Here is a 13,436-nt window from a genome sequence, read left to right as displayed (position 1 = left end):
ATATATATATATATATATGTATAAGCATCATATATATAAGTATCATAATAAGTTATAATTTTGGATACTTTTTTTAAACAATACTTTAAACACCCTTCTATAAGCTACAAAGTTCTATAGAAGTAATAGAGTAAGAAATAATGTTTTTAAATATTAAATGCATATGAAGTCTAGAAAAATTAAATTTCTGGAAACTTTAAGTAGAATATTGGTAATTCTAGTTATTAAAGTAGTACAATTTCCTCTTCAGGAATATTTTATTTGAACAAAATTATACCTCTTAGAACCTCTATTTCATACAATATGAAATGATCCATTTATAGAAGTTTAAGAAATAAACAATAAAACATATAATTAAAGCCCTTTTGTAAAATAGATAAATGATATACAAGTGTCTTTTTCTAAACATGTATATATCTTACACTACAATAAGTTATTTCACTTATTTTTAAACTGCTATTTAAAAATTATGTTGTTATCTTAGAGCAAGTGTGTTTGAGAAAAGATTCATATCCAATCTTCTGGTGTCACATTAAGTTTTTATTTTCCATCAGAATTTACAAAGAACTTATCATTTAGGATCCTGAATTATAAATATTTACATAATTTTAAACTTCCCACTAAAATTTAAGTTGCATACGGTCAGGGCACATGTCTCAGGTTAATCAAATTTTGCCTTGTCTAAATTTTCAGTCACCTTCATTCCCAACACAGTACATTACAGAGTTATCAAAAATATTTTATATATTAAATTTGTCAAAAAATAGTCAATATTTGTCAATATAACTAAAATATAGTCAATATGAAAACAATAATTTATAACATACAGGTTACAAGGTAATGGAATTAAAACAGCAAATAAAAGTATTTATAATATTATACAATCAATCCCAGGAAGAAGCTGTTCCACAGATGACTACATTAAAGAAACTCTAGACCACCTGTTGTAGCTTGAAATTATTCTGGCCTTCCTTACAAGTCATTCTCCCGACAATAAAGTGCCATTGTGTTTCCCAATAGCTTACCTTAGAAAACATTAAAAAATATTCCACACCAAGTAAAATAAAATTTTAGAATCAATTGCACTGATCAAATCTGTTGCCAAGGAACCGGAATTTGATTCATCTCTTTGGGACCAAAAGAAAAGGAAGAATGTGGGATATAGTGAAATGGATTAGCCATTATACAACTTAATCCAATAATGCTCTAGACCATTAGCTATAAGCACAGCTTCAGGAAAGTGCTAAAATATAAATGTTAACTACTATGGGAATAAGACTCCATTCTGATAATTTTATGAAATAGTAAAACCTTATGGCAGCACACGTAGCCTATACAGTGACAGAACAAAATGAGACAAGTATTGACTACCAATGATGATTTAAGGGAAAAGTAATATTGAATTATTTGTAAAAACTTTTCAAATGCAAATCTTACATACATTCATTCAAATTATACCTATTTTTATAGAGAAAGATACTAATAAATGCAAACAAAATTTCATAAGGCAAATTCTAACGATTAACCTATGCTTTATTCATGGTGTCCAGTGGTTACAGTCTAGACACAAGAAGTTTTCAAAGCAATATATGTCAAATAATATTAATCAAGTTAATCATGAATATGGAATAGATATATATGCTCATTAATTCAGATGACATTTCAGTTTGTAAATAATTACCTGGTGTTTTGAGTCCATGGATAAAAATCATAGACTCAATTTCAATTCTTGATTATTGCATTCTTAGGAAATTAAGTTTTATTTAGGAAACACTTTTATTAGTATGATAGGCCTTAATATATATTAGCTATGTAAATTAAGACTTTGGACCTATTTCATAGTAAATTAATAAGTCATCTTATAGGATTTTCAAATAAACAGTTTTAAAATCCCTTATAATGTTATTCTTGTGATTTTATATTTTAGAGATAAACATTCTACTTAATTGAAAGTTATTCCTTCAGTCTATGATATTAGATTGAATTTATTAATCTATTTGCGTCTAGAAATATTAAAGTCAATTTATAAATTGGCTAATATAGGATATTTTTCATTTACTTTCTGATAATTCAGTTTAAAAATTCAAAGTAGCAGTTTGCTAAATAACAGATGGCAAATCTCTATTTCTTTCCTTTTTATCCCTAAAAAGAAAGGAATTTTTAGAGAAGTTATAATTGTTCTATCCTTTTACATCAAGAGTTTGAATATCTTATTAAATTATTATACCTAAAATAGGAAATGTCTATTAAATTAAGGGACAAGAATGAATATGACACTTCCCCCATAACTAGAGAATGTTCTAAAGAGATACTATATTAGTTGAATAAATAAATGAACTAGATGTTCTTCATTTAAAAATATTCCTTAGAAATCATATCACCTTTCTCATAATAATATAATAATGTTCAGGGTATTTACTTTTCATGTAGTTCAGGTGAATGCCATTTTTCTCTACAAATCCTGTTCTTTTCCCCATCTTGAATAGTGCTGTCACTGGAGGGCACCCTATAATACAAGTTCAGTTAAGTAAGACTACAATGAGATATAAGGCCATTTCTCAGATGACCCAACCTATTAAATTAACATCAGACCACAAGTATACCTAAATGGTTTTTTATTGAGGGTCAAAACAATTCATAAATAAAATTATCATAAGCTTAGCAAAGATAAAAAAAACAGAATAAAAAATTAGAGGAGCAAGGAAGATGCTACCTTCCAAAACTCTATATTAGAAAACAGTTCTTGACCAACCATGAGATAGAATCAGAAAATAGAAAATAGACAATGTTAGTGTCAAAAAATTGAAAAATTCTTTTAACAAGCATGTTTCACAAGTTCATAATTAAGAAGTAAAAGTGGCAAAACCTTCTAATTCTAATAAAAACTGATATTGACAATATATATATAGAAGTTAACAATATATAAGAACAAAATCAAATCCTCTGATAATCAAAATTGGCAGTTACATAGCTCAATGGAGTCAAAAAGTCATAACTCAGCCTGGAGTCAAAAAGACCTGAGGTGAAATCCACCCTCAACCACTTATTAGCTGTGTGACTCCTTTTATGTTACATAATATTTATTTCCCTTAATCCAGTGAAGAAGGAAATTGTAAACCACTCCAGTACCTCTGTCAAGAAAACATCATTGAGAGGCAGAGTTTAGATGGCCATTGTGTAGCAGGAATGTTCTAAATCTCCTTCCTACCAAACAATACAAAGCATCTCAAATGGACAGAAATCAAATTGAGACAAGTAAAGGGACACTCCCATAGGGTACAACATTAAAGGAAGGCAGTTTTGGGGGATTTCCAGGCTATAAAGGGGTGAAACTACACTTACAAAGCCTGAGTTGATCACCCCGCCCCCATACCACCTACTGCACCAGAGTCAGAGCAAGTCTGACTCTATCTCTAAATTCTCCAGAGTTGACTGAGACTTACACCTGAGGTCAGTGCAAGGCTTGGCAGTGAGACTTGGGACCTGAGACTGAAGAGTACAGAGTCTAGACAGCAAAGCACAGAGATAAGACAGAATTGGGCTTGCCACAACAGAGGCATCAAGGACTGGAAAAATTGCCTCAGGGAAAAACACTTTAAAGTTCATTACACAAAGAACTGCCTGCCCTCCTCACTCAGACTTCTGGCTGGGAAGGGACGATAATATAGAGACAGAAACTAAGACAGGAATGACCACCAACATGCAGGAACCACAATACACAAGTATTGAAAGAAATAAGCTGCATTAGAAATACCTTTTTACCCTGGATAATTTCTATGGAGAAAAATAGGAAAATATAGAAGCAAGAGAAAAGAATGAGAAAAAACCAAATACATCCAAACATTCCCACCCCCAAATGGAAATTGATCACAAACTCTCAAGGACTCAAAAATGAGTTCCAAAACCAAGTAAGAAAGATAGAAGAAAAATGGAAAGAAAAGTGGGAAAAAAGTGAAAGTAATTCAAAAAGAAAACAAAAGATTAAAAGACAAAATTTCCCACTCGGAAAAAGAAGTGTAGAAATCAAATGAAGTAATAAACAAATTTGAGACCAGAACTGACCTGATGAAAGCCATGAAAAGCAGAATAAACCAATCTGAAAAGGAAAATCAAAAGATCATAGATGAAAACAAGTCTTTAAAGACTAGAATTGGGTAAGTACAAGCTAATGATCTCACAAGAGAACAAAAATTAATAATGCAAAGTCAAAAGAATGACAAAATAGAATAACACGTGAGATATCTGATTGAAAAGACAAATAACCTAGAAAAAAGATCTAGGTGAGACAATTTAAAAATCATTGGTCTACCTGAAAACCTGGGAAAAAAGTAAAAACCTTGACATCACATAAGAAGAAATTATCCAAGAAAACTGCCTTGATATTATTGAAAAAGAGGGCAAAATAGACATTGAAAGAGTCCATAGTTCACCCTCTACATTAAATCCTCAAAAGACAACCCCCAGGAATGTAATTGCTAAATTCAAGGACTTCCAAGGCAAGGAGAAAATAGTATAAGCAGCCAGAAAAGAGACAATTCAGATATGAAGGAACACCAATCAGGACTACACAAGATCTAGGTGCCTCCACACTAAACTACTGCAAGGCTTTGAGTATATACTCAGAAAGGCAAAATAATTGGGTCTACAAGGGAGAATTATTTACCCATTAAAACTGACTATATACTTTCAAGGGAAAGTATGGACATTAAAAAAAACAAAAACAAAAACAAAAACAGAAGATTTCCAAGCATTCCTAAAGAAAAGATGAGAACTAAATTGTCGAAATGCAAAATTCAAGAGTACCATAAAATGTTAAACAAGAAAGAGGGAAAAATATATAAAGACTTCAGTAATGCAAAATTGATTATATTTCTATGTGGAAAAATATCTGTAACTCCCAAAAGTTGTTTTCATTATCACAGTGGATAGATGAATTATTCATAGGCAGAGGTAGGAGTACTAAGATGTTTAAGATGACATGTAAAAAAAGGGGTGAAAGAATATGGCACCAAGAGAAACTTGAAGGCAGAAGAAAAATATGATAAATTATATCACATAAAGAGGCACATGGGGAAGAGGGGAAGAATACTATTATAAGGAGGAGGGGAGGAGAGAGGTAAAAGGTAATACTTAAAACTTACTCTTGGTGGAATCAGTTCTGAGAGGGAAGAGCAGTCAGATGTATTCAAGTATAGAATTCTGTTTTATCCTACAGGGAAGTTGAAAGGGAAAAAACCGGGTGGGGGGAGAAGTGGATCATGGAGTATTAAAATGTAGGGAAATTTTGGCGGGGGGCATTTCATAGGCCTTAAAGAAAAATAAGAGCAGGATAAGAAGGGAAGATGTGGAAAAAAAGCAAATCAAGGGTGGGGAATAGGGGGACTGATTAAAAGAAAACACTGGTGTAGAAGGAAGTGATGAAAGAAGAAAGAGCAGGATTAAAAGAGGAAATCAAAATGATGGGGAATACACATGCTGTAATCATAAATCTGAACGTGAATGAGATGTACTCACCCATAAAATGGAACAGATAACAAAGTAGATTAGAAGCCAAAAACCTACCATATGTTGTCTACAAGAAAAACATATGAACCAGGTAGACACACACACAGGGTAAAGATAAGAGGATTGAGCAAAAATTTTTTGGCATCAACTAAGAAAAGGGCAGAAGTCACAAGCATGATATCTGATAAAGCCAAGGTAAAAATAGATCTGATTAAAAGAGATAGGGAAGGTAATTACATCCTGATTAAAGGTAGTATAATCAATGAAGAAATAGCAGTACTTAACAGGTATACACCAAATGGTATAGCATCCAGATTTTTAAAGGAGAAACTATTGGACCTGAAGGAGAAAATAGATAGTAAAAGTATACTAGTTGGAGACCTCAACCTTAATCTATCAGATCTAGATAAATCAATCCAACAAATAAATAAGAAATAAGTAAGACATGTGAATAAATCTTAGAAAATTTGGTGTTAATAGACATAAGGAGAAAAATAAATAGGAACAAAAAGGAATACATATTCTTTACAGCAGCACACAGTACATTCTCAAAGATTGACCTTGTAGTAGAGCATAAAAACATTGCAAACAAATGCAGAAAGACAGAAATAACAAATGAAACTTTTTCAGATCATAAAGTAACAAAAAATTTTAGTTAGTAATGTTTCATGGAGAGGCAAATTAAAACTTAATTAGAATTTAAATAAATGATTCTCCAAAATTAAAGAAGAAATGATAGAAACAATTAATAATTTCATTGAAGAGAATGACAATGAAGAAACAACTTATCAAAATCTATTGGATGCAGCCAAAACAGTCATCAGGGAAAATTTATATCCCTGAGTGCATATATCAACAAATCAGAGAGGGAAGAGGTTAATGAATTGGGCATGCAAATTTAAAAACATAGAAATAGAATAAATTAAAAATTTCCAGATAAAAAACTAAATTGGAAATCCAAAAGAAACAAAGCAGAAATTAATGAAATTGAAAGTAAATTAAAAAATAAGACCAGAAGCTGGTACTTTGAAAAAAACAAACAAATAAAATAAAGTACTGGTTAATCTAATAAAAAAGGAAAGAATAAAATAAAATTAGCAAAGACCATTTGGAAGAATAGAAAATCAATAATATCAAGGGAACTAAAGTTAATGTCAATAAATGCAGAAAACGCCTTTGACAAAATACAATACCCATTGCTATTGACAACACCAGAAAGGATAAAAATAAAATGGTATTTCATTAAAATAACAAGCGATATTTATTTAAAACCATGAGCAAGTATCATCTGCAATGGGAATAAGCTGCAAGCCTTCCCAATAACATCAGGAGTGAAGCAAGGATGCAAGTTATCACCACTATTAATTAATATTGTACTAGAAATGCTAGCTGTAGCAATTAGAGAAGAACAAGAAATTGAAGGAATTAAAATAGGCAATGAGGAAACTAAACTATCACTCTTTGCAGATGATATGATGGTATACTTAGAGAATCCTAGAAAATCAACTAAAAAGCTGGTAGAAATAATCAATAACTAGAAAAGTTGCAGGATACAAAAGAAAAGCACATAAATCATTAGCAATTTTTATGTATTTCCAACAAAAATCAGCAGCAAGTGTTAGAAAGGAAAACTCCATTTAAAATAACTCTGTACAATATAAAATATTTGGGAACATCTCTTCCCAGACAAACACAGGTGTTATATCAACACATTTACAAAACACTTACCACATAAATAAAACTAGACCTAAACAATTAGAGAAACTAATTGCTCATGTGCACAATGAGCTTATATAATAAGAATTAAATTCCTACCTAAATTAATTTAATTGTTCAGTGCCTTACCTATCAAACTACAAAAAAACCCATATATTTTAGAGAATTAGAAAAATCATAACAAAGTTCATCTGGGAGAACAAAAAAATTTCCAAGTGCCATGGTTAAACTAAATTTATGCATATATAAATTTAACTTAGGCTGTTTCTAGACTTTTCTTTACAAAAATTGCTGAATTTTATGCCCTTAAATTTCTACCAACCAATTAGACATTTGTTTTGTATTGTCAATGTTATAGAACTATTACTTCTGTAAACATAGTATTATCTAGTTAAAGCATGATGGAAATCACCTTTTAAATAAAGAAATCTCAATAGTTATTAATGCCATTGTAATATTTTAGTTATTGCAATGACAATGTTAACAATGATGAAAGCTATTTCAGCAACATATGGAATCTGGATTTATATTGGTCTTCTTTAGTGTGACAATATAGCAATGTTTCCTTAGACTCAAGTTCCTAGAAACAAGATTTGAAGCCTGACCTTCTTGCTAGATATATTAACAATCCCTATTCTGTCTCCCCTTCTTCCCTGCTGCATAATTATATTTGAAAAGCAATAACACCTCATCAATTAAGAGCCTTCAGTTACCTCATAACCGAATCTTACCAGCAGAAATCTATCCAGGTATAAAACAATCAGACATTATGTATCTGAACTTCAGAAGCTACCACTGAATGTCAATTCTTTCAGACTTCTAGGGACCTGATTAACAGCTATCTACTGATGAAATACCTCAGAGTAATTTCATTCATTCCTAGTGAGAAAGAAAGAAAAAAACTGACACTACATATAGGGCTTTTAAAAGTAGACTGCAAATAAATGGATTCTCTCACATCCTATGTCTTATAAAATGCCACCTGGTTTCTCTTCTAATTCTATTCATTCAATGAATAGTCACTAGCTATATAGATCAAAGTTCAACTATCACAGTATTATTCCATCAACTTATACTTTTTGATTCATTGTTCTATTTCTCTTCCCAGTGTATCACTCCTGTCTTTTGTATCCAACCCTCACCTCCTTTGAAATGTTGAATCAATGATAAGCTAATTTATCCAAATGTTATCATTATGTTTGAATGACATATACCATTGATATTGTCTTTTACTAGTTGATAGCTTGGCAAATCTTGGTTCCAACTTCAGATTACCTGCACTATTGTTCTTCCCTGCTTTTACTTATATGCTGCTAATTATTTCTCAAAATCTCATATGACTGTGTCAATTGAATCTATAGAAAATTTCATATCTGATATTAATCAAACCCTCATTGATATGCACCAGTTCTTTTATTCTTCTATGATTTTCTCCCTGTGCAAAATGTATTGCTTCACACTCCACACATCTTCTCTTCCAAACTTCCTCTTTTCATTTCAAGAACCAGATGAATTTGCTTTCACTTCCTCTCAAAAGAGAACTTCATTGCTTACTTCATGGTGGTATAACTTTTATTTGACTGGTCTATAATATGACAACAGAAATGGAGCTATGGGAAGATGCTAGTGATCTACTTCTGGAGTGATTGGAGAACTGCACATGCATAAACTTTCTCCATTATCCAACCACATATAAAAGCAACCTCTTTCCATTGAATGTGAAGACAGAACTACCTGCATATTTTTTAAATTACATGACAGGATGAAATTCCTTTCTCTTAAGGTATATTGAGAGATTAAAGACCCATAACTAGTGATACTATGCAGTAAAGAGTCCCAAGGCATAGTTTTTTTTTCCATTATATCCACCCTAGCTCACATTACCATGAGAAATGAATTTGGGATTTTGTACCCTTCAGTTCTCTGTGTGTAGATTGGTGTTCCTGTACTTGGAGTATAAGTCATTAGGATTTTGGAGCTCAGGATTACTGACTAGATATCACAAGCCACTTTGCAGGGAAGACTTGAAGAACAATTATTTGAAGCAGTAGCTCAGTGAAGCCTTGGACTTTATGTCTATGGGACTACTACAATGTAGGAAATGATTTCAGATGGAAGTCTAATCCTCTTGCCATGAAATAAAGATGTAGAGAGTGAAATTTTATATCTGAAGTACTAGTGAACATGTACATATATTTATACATTTTTCTTCATGTTTGTATAATTGTTCTTAGTATATCTTTAATGTAAATATGACTTTTTAAAAGTATTCCAGCTGTTAAATAGTTAAATGAATTGAGTGTTTGGATCTCTAAAACTGCTGTAAAAATCATTGGGGCACTAGCCAATTGTAAGGAAGAGAGATTCAAAATTCTAAGGCTATGGGAGAACCCTGTGGGAGGTGTGAAATGTAATAGATCTGGCACTTGGAGTATAGCAGCCAGAATCCACCCATGTTGACAAGAAAATAGAGGTTCATCTAAAAGCCTAATTACATCAGATTCCATTTTTACTTGCTTTGTTTCAGACGCTTTTTCATTGCTGCAGATATTTCCTTTACTTGTGCTTTTAATAAGAATAAAGATCTCTACCCTTCCTTTCTCTCTCATTTGTCTTCTGAATCCTTCTCTATTGAATAAAATGTCCCCCCCATCTTTCCCTAATAAAAAACAAAATTAAAAGAAGCAAATAAGAACAATAATGCCAATCCCTTCATTTGGGCATTTGATTTTGCAATCTCCTCCAGTTATTTTTCTCTACTTCTCATATCTTTCAAAGTTATATAGCACTAGTGAATACTTCTTCACATTTCATTTACTTATCAAATTAATGCAATCTTATGTTGTACCCCACTTTGACTGAAGCTGTTCTCTTCATGGTAACCCCAAACCTCTCAATTTCTAAATGGGATATTTTTTCTCAATCTCCTTCTTTTGATTGCTCTTTCCAACTTTTGATAGTTAACCACTCATTCTTCCTGTCAACTTTCCCTTCAGCTTTTATCATACAATCTCTCTTGGATTTCTTTCTATGTGACCACACCTTATCAACCTCCATTGTGAGAATCAGCACCAACATCTACACCCTAACACTCAAGGATTTGTCTTCTTCCCTTCTCTGTATTTACCTGGTCAATATCAGCTTCCAATCATCCTCTTTATATATATGTCTTTCAAATGTACACAGAGATGATTAAACTCTGGTTATTCTTATCTCAACTCCCTTGATGAATCAAGTTGCCAGACCTCCCTCTCAAAGTTTCATGAATATGTCTGTGTGTCATCAAACAATTTTTTTCTATTATTCTATAGATTCCAGGCCTTAAAAATTTGCTTCTTTTTAAGATTATATTTTGAGAATCATTGTCAGAAAGTTTCAGGTAGTATTTTAATGTATTTACTAAGGTGCTTCACAAATAAGAATATAAAACATCTAAAAATACTGTGACACACTCTACTTTTAGCATATTGAAGTTCTTGGAAATTATTTTCGCACATTTGCAAGAATCTTAAGAATCTTTATTTTTATTCATATACATCTATCCTTGAATCCTAGTACAGACACTGTTATCAAATGATCTCTTATGTAGCAAAAATATTGAATGAAAGATAGTTAATCTGAAATCCTCTGTATCCTCCAAAGCTCTTAAGTCTTTTTTCTTGACAAAAAAAAAAAAGATAGTGGGTGGAGAAATCTTCTTTCCTTTTGGATAATATGAAGGAAGAAGTTTTGCCTTCTACTTCAGGAAATTCCTTATCAGGTATGGGCTTGAAAACTACCCTTGCTCCACCATCCCTAGCAAAAATCCTATAAACACATTTTTTCATAGCTTATGCTTAATTTTCTACACAAACTAAATCCCATGATGGTGATTTTTATGCATACCATCACTTACTTTATGTGAAGTGTGGTTGAATATGACAATCATCCCATACTTACATATACTGAGCCAGTGCACATGTCTCTCAAGAATCCAGTATTATACGCCATTTACATTGACAATCCTCTCTATATGGATTGCCATGAATATCTCAAAGCTAACATTTTATGCACTAAACTTGTATTCCTTCAAACTTTCCTAATATCTTTGAGAGCACCATTTTTTCCAGGGTCAGAATTCCATACTCTAGTCCTTGAACATAGGAAATCAATTACAGAGATAGAGAAGAAACAAAGGAACTTAAAAACCTTTAACATTGGGCCAGATCAAATATATTAAGAATGATCAATACAAATATCTTAAATTTTGGTTTAAAAATCCTCAGAGAAAGTACAAAATGATATAGACAAGTCTAGATAAAGAGTGTTTTTATAATTTTTTTCCTAAAAGAAAATTTGTAGAGTTTTGCTTTAGTTGACTTTCAACTCAATAGGAACCCAAAAAGAATTATGGCAGATGAGAAAGCAAATGAAAATAAGTGTCATGGCTTATACGAATGAATTGATAGTCTTGCTTCATTGTTATGTTTATAATAACAGAGTTTTTGGGAAGCTGGTGGGCTGGCCTGAGCTAGAAACCTGCAGGACTCTCTCCTCCCCTCCTTCCCACCCCGCACAGGCTTGAGTGAGTAGGGAGGGGTAGGTACTCATTGCTTTTAAACCCCTCCCACCAAGCACTTAGTTTTCAGTTGAAAATGGAGGCATGGCAGGGTCTTCAGGCTAGGCTCAGCAAAGGCAAATCTCTGATGAAGTTCACTTTCTCAATTGATATTCCCCACAAGTTTGATTGAGGGACAAAGGAGAAACTTAATATCTTGTTATCAAGAACTGAGGAGAATCTGATTTCTTTAGCTGGCAACTGAAAGGAACAAGCTTTATGATAGTTGTGAGTATATCCTAAATATTGGTCAGGAACAACTACTAAAAGATGAAGATTTATATTGATAAAAGAAGGAAGGGATAGGCAGGGAAGGAATATCAAGGATTTGGATAAGATCTGGGAAGCCCTGAACTGTTAGGTAGAAGCTTCCCCTCCCCCTCAGGAGGAAGTGGCAGATTTTATATCTAGCTGTCACTCAAAGCTTATAATAATCACTTCAAATATCTAAATAACTGAATGAATAATAAAATTCTATTTCAATAAAGATCTAATTCCACTAGACAAGCCAACTCCTGAGTAGAAACCACAATGGCTTTTGCCACTATGGTCACCAAGGCAAACTCCCAAACTGGGACCAGTGAGCAAAGTGACCTGCTCACTTCAACCCCAGGAATCAACTGTTTATCTGCTTTCAAACTCTTCCCTCACCCAGAGTTCTCCGGGGGGATCCCCTGGAATTCTAGGTAAGGCTTGACCCTGTATCTTGTAAGAATTCCATCCTGCCATTTTCTATGTTACATCATTCTATATAAGTTAGGTGACATCTGAAACATTTACCACAGTTCTAGTTGCTACATTTTGGAAAGGGCATTGATAAACTCTAGAGTATCCAGAAAACTGTAATTAGCAGATTTAATAAAGAGTAGAGTAAAAAGTAATTTAAAGTAACCAGGGATATTTAGCTTACTAAATTAAAAAAATTACTTAAAGAAATGGTTAGCTGATAACAAGTATTTTAAGAGATTTCACTTGCAAGAAGGCCTAAGCATTGTATTCTGTCTCTGAGAAAACTAAGAGCAATAAGTGAAAGTTGTTGAGGCAAATTCAAGCTTAATAAAAGGAAGGAAAGCCCTAATAATTGCTATCTTTGACAGATATAGATGATCTGAGGTAGTAGTTGGTTCCCTCTAATTGGAGGTCTGTAAGTAAAACTGAATGAGTATTATTTAGTGTGTATATCTATCTATAATAGAAAGCATTATTTTTTCAGGTATGTATGTGACCAGAGTTCTAATTTTTATATGTATCAAACTGAAATCCACTTATTTTCACGTTCTACCTATAACAGCTCTTTGTTCTGCCATTGCAGGTCAAACTATTCATCTATTGCTCCAGTTTCACAAAAGAATCTTTTAAAATCTTGCTATTATGTCCTCTGCAAAGCTTTGTCTTCTTCAGGCTATACAGCCCCATTCCTCCAACCAATCCTTATGTGTCATAAGTTTGAGGTCTCATCATATTGAACAACCTCTTGTGGATTCACTTCTATTTTTAAAATTTCTACTTAAAATATATTGCTCAGAATCAAATGATGTTTTCTATTTGTAGGCTCAGCAGTTCAAAGTTTTAATAAGCATTTAGAGTGTGTGTGTATGTGTGTGTATGTGTGTGTGTG

This window comes from Gracilinanus agilis, chromosome 1 (assembly GCF_016433145.1).
Source record: "Gracilinanus agilis isolate LMUSP501 chromosome 1, AgileGrace, whole genome shotgun sequence".
NCBI lineage: Eukaryota > Metazoa > Chordata > Mammalia > Didelphimorphia > Didelphidae > Gracilinanus > Gracilinanus agilis.
Note: the sequence above shows the minus strand (reverse complement) of the source record.